General features: G+C 38.7%; 1 pseudogene; it reads left to right on the forward strand.

The window, feature by feature from the left end:
• The first annotated feature begins 1,904 nt into the window (after positions 1 to 1,904).
• Positions 1,905 to 2,052, forward strand: LOC123936453 (annotated as a pseudogene).
• Positions 2,053 to 3,741: the final 1,689 nt, after the last annotated feature.

A 3,741-nucleotide genomic window follows, 5' to 3' on the forward strand; every position in this document is an offset into this window, starting at 1 on the left:
TGATATCTCATTGTGGTTTTGATTTGTATTTCCCTCATTCCAAGTGATGTGGAGCCCTTTTCATGTGTCTGTTGGCCATCTCGATGTCTTCTTTGCAGAAATGTCTGTTAATGTCTTCTGCCCATTTCTTGATTGGATTATTTGTTCTTTGGGTGTTGAGTTTGATAAGTTCTTTATAGATTTTGGATACTAGCCCTTTATCTGCTATGTCATTTACAAATATCTTTTCCCATTCTCTCAGTTGTCTTTTGGTTTTGTTAACTGTTTCCTTTGCTGTGCAAAAGCTTTTGATCTTGATGATCAAAATTTTTTGCTCTTGCTTCCTTGCTTTTGGCAATGTTTCAGGGAAGAATTTGTTAAAGCTGAGGTCAAAGAGGTTGCTGCCTGTTTTGTCCTCAAGGATTTTGATGGACTCCTTTATCATATTGAGTTCCTTCATTCATTTTGAGTGTATTTTCATGTGTGATGTGAGGGAATGACCCAGCTTCATTTTTCTTCACTTGGCTGTCCAATTTTCCCAACACCATTTGTTGAAGAGACTGTCTTTTTTCTATTGGACATTCTTTCTTGCTTTGTTGAAGATTAGTTGACCATAGAGTTGAGGGTCTATTTATGGGCTCTCTATTCTGTTCCATTGATCTATGTGTCTGTTTTTGTGCCAGTACCATACTGTCTTGATGATGACAGCTTTGTAATAGAGCTTGAAGTCTAGAATTGTGATGCCACCAAATTTGGCTTTCTTTTTCAACATTCCTCTGGCTATTTGAGTTTTTTTCTGGTTCCATATAAATTTTAGGATTATTTGTTCCATTTCTTTGAAAAAATGGATGATATTTTGATAGGGATTGCATTAAACGTGTAGATTGCTTTAGGTAGCGTAGACATTTTCACAGTATTTGTTCTTCCAATCCATGAGCATGGAAAATTTTTCCATTTCTTTGTGTCTTTCTCAATTTATTTCATGAGTACTTTATAGTTTTTTGAGTACAGATACTTTGCCTCTTTGGTTAAGTTTATTACTAGGTATCTAATGATATTGTGTGCGATTGTAAATGGGACTGACTCGTTATTGGTCTGTAGAAATGCAACTGATTTCTGTGCATTGAATTTATATCCTGACACTTTACTGAATTCCTGTACAAGTTCTAGCATATTTGGAGTGGAGTCTTTTGGGTTTTCCACATAAAGTATCATATATGCAAAGAGTGACAATTTGACTTCTTCTTTGCCATTTTGGATGCCTTTAATTTCTTTTTGTTTTCTGATTGCTGAGGCTAGGACTTCTAGTACTATGTTGAATAGCAGTGGAGATGATGGACGTCCCTGCCGTGTTCCTGACCATAGCGGAAAAGATCTGTTTTTTCTCCATTGAGAACGATATTCACTGTGGGTTTTTCATAGATGGCTTTGATGATATTGAGGTGTATACCCTCTATCCCTACACTTTGAAAGGTTTTGATCAAGAAATGATGCTTTACTTTGTCAAATTCTTTTTCAGGATCTATTGAGAGTAGCATATGGTTCTTGTTCTTTCTTTTATTAATGTATTGTATCACTTTGATTGATTTGCAGATGTTGAACCAATCCTGCAGCCCTGGAATCAATCCCACTTTGTCATTGTGAATAATCCTTTAAATGTACTGTTGGATCCTATTGACCAGTATTTTGGTGAGAATTTTCACATCTGTGTTTATCAAGGATATTGGTCTGTAGTTCCCTTTTTTGGTGGGATCCTTGTCTGGTTTTGGGATCACGGTGATGCTGGCCTCATAAAATGAATTTGGAAGTTTTCCTTCCATTTCTATTTTTTGAACAGTTTCAGAAGAAGAGGAATTAATTCTTCTTTAAATGTTTGGTAGAATTCCAAATGGATGAAGGACCTCAATGTGAGAAAGGAATCCATCAAGACTATACTTTCAGGGATCATTTCTATAGTTTGTTACTAGAGAAGTTTCTCTGAATGTGTAAAATCCTTGAGGAGAATGCAGGCAGCAACCTCTTCGACCTCAGCCGCAGCAACATCTTCCTAGGAACAATGGCAAAGGCAAGGGAAGCAAGGGCAAAAATGAACTATTGGGATTTCATCAAGATCAAAAGCTTTTGCACAGCAAAGGAAACAGTTAACAAAACCAAAAGACAACCGACAGAATGGGAGAAGATATTTGCAAACGACATATCAGATAAAGGGCTAGTATCCAAAATCTATAAGGAACTTAGCAAACTCAACACCCAAAGAACAAACAATCCAATCAAGAAATGGGCAGAGGACATGAACAGACATTTCTGCAAAGAAGACATCCAGATGGCCAACAGACACATGAAAAAGTGCTCCACGTCACTCGGCATCAGGGAAATACAAATCAAAACCACAATGAGATATCACCTCACACCAGTCAGAATGGCTAAAATGAACAAGTCAGAAAATGACAGATGCTGGCGAGGATGTGGAGAAAGGGGAACCCTCCTCCACTGTTGGTGGGGATGCAAGCTGGTGCAACCACTCTGGAAAACAGCATGGAGGTTCCTCAAAATGTTGAAAATAGAACTACCCTATGACCCAGCAATTGCACTACTGGGTATTTACCCTAAAGATACAAACATAGTGATCCGAAGGGGCACGTGTACCCGAATGTTTATAGCAGCAATGTCTACAATAGCCAGACTATGGAAAGAACCTAGATGTCCATCAACAGATGAATGGATAAAGAAGATGTGGTATATATACACAATGGAATACTATGCATCCATCAAAAGAAATGAAATCTTGCCATTTGCGACGACGTGGATGGAACTAGAGCATATCATGCTTAGTGAAATAAGTCAATCGGAGAAAGACAACTATCATATGATCTCCCTGATATGAGGACATGGAGAAGCAACATGGGGGGGTAGGGGGATAGGAGAAGAATAAATGAAACAAGATGGGATTGGGTGGGAGACAAACCATAAATGACTCTTAATCTCACAAAACAAACTGGGGGTTGCTGGGGGGAGGTGGGATTGGGAGAGGGGGAGCAGGCTATGGACATTGGGGAGGGGAGGCGAACCATAAGAGACTATGGACTCTGAAAAACAACCTGAGGGTTTTGAAGGGTCAGGGGTGGGAGGTTGGGGCAACCTGAGGGTTTTGAAAGGTCAGGGGTGGAAGGTTGGGGGAACAGGTGGTGGGTAATGGGGAGGGCACGTTTTGCATGGAGCACTGGGTGTTGTGCAAAAAGAATGAATACTGTTACGCTGAAAAAATAAATAAAATGTAAAAAAAATGTTTGGTAGAATTCCTCTGGGAAGCCATCTGGCACTGGGCTCTTATTTGTTGGGAGATTTTTCATGACTGCTTCAATCTCCTTACTGGTTATGGGTCTGTTCAGATTTTTTATCTCTTCCTGATTCAGTTGTGGTAGTTTATATGTCTCTTGGAATGCATCCATTTCTTCCAGATTGTCAAATTTGTTGGCGTAGGGTTGCTCATAGTATGTTCTTATAATTGTCTGTATTTCTTTGGTGTTCGTTGTGATCTCTCCTCTTTCATTCATGATTTTATTGATTTGGGTCCTTTCTCTTTTCTTTTTGATAAGTCTGGCCAGGGTTTAATCAATATTATTAAATCTTTCAAGGAACCAGCTCCTAGTTTTGTTGATTTGTTCTTTTGTTTTTGTTTCATTTTATTTTTGTTTTGTTTCTATTTCATTGATTTCTGCTCTGACCTTTGTTTCTCTTCTCCTGCTGGGTTTAGGCTTTCTT

Source organism: Meles meles, unplaced genomic scaffold (assembly GCF_922984935.1).
Source record: "Meles meles unplaced genomic scaffold, mMelMel3.1 paternal haplotype, whole genome shotgun sequence".
Lineage (NCBI taxonomy): Eukaryota > Metazoa > Chordata > Mammalia > Carnivora > Mustelidae > Meles > Meles meles.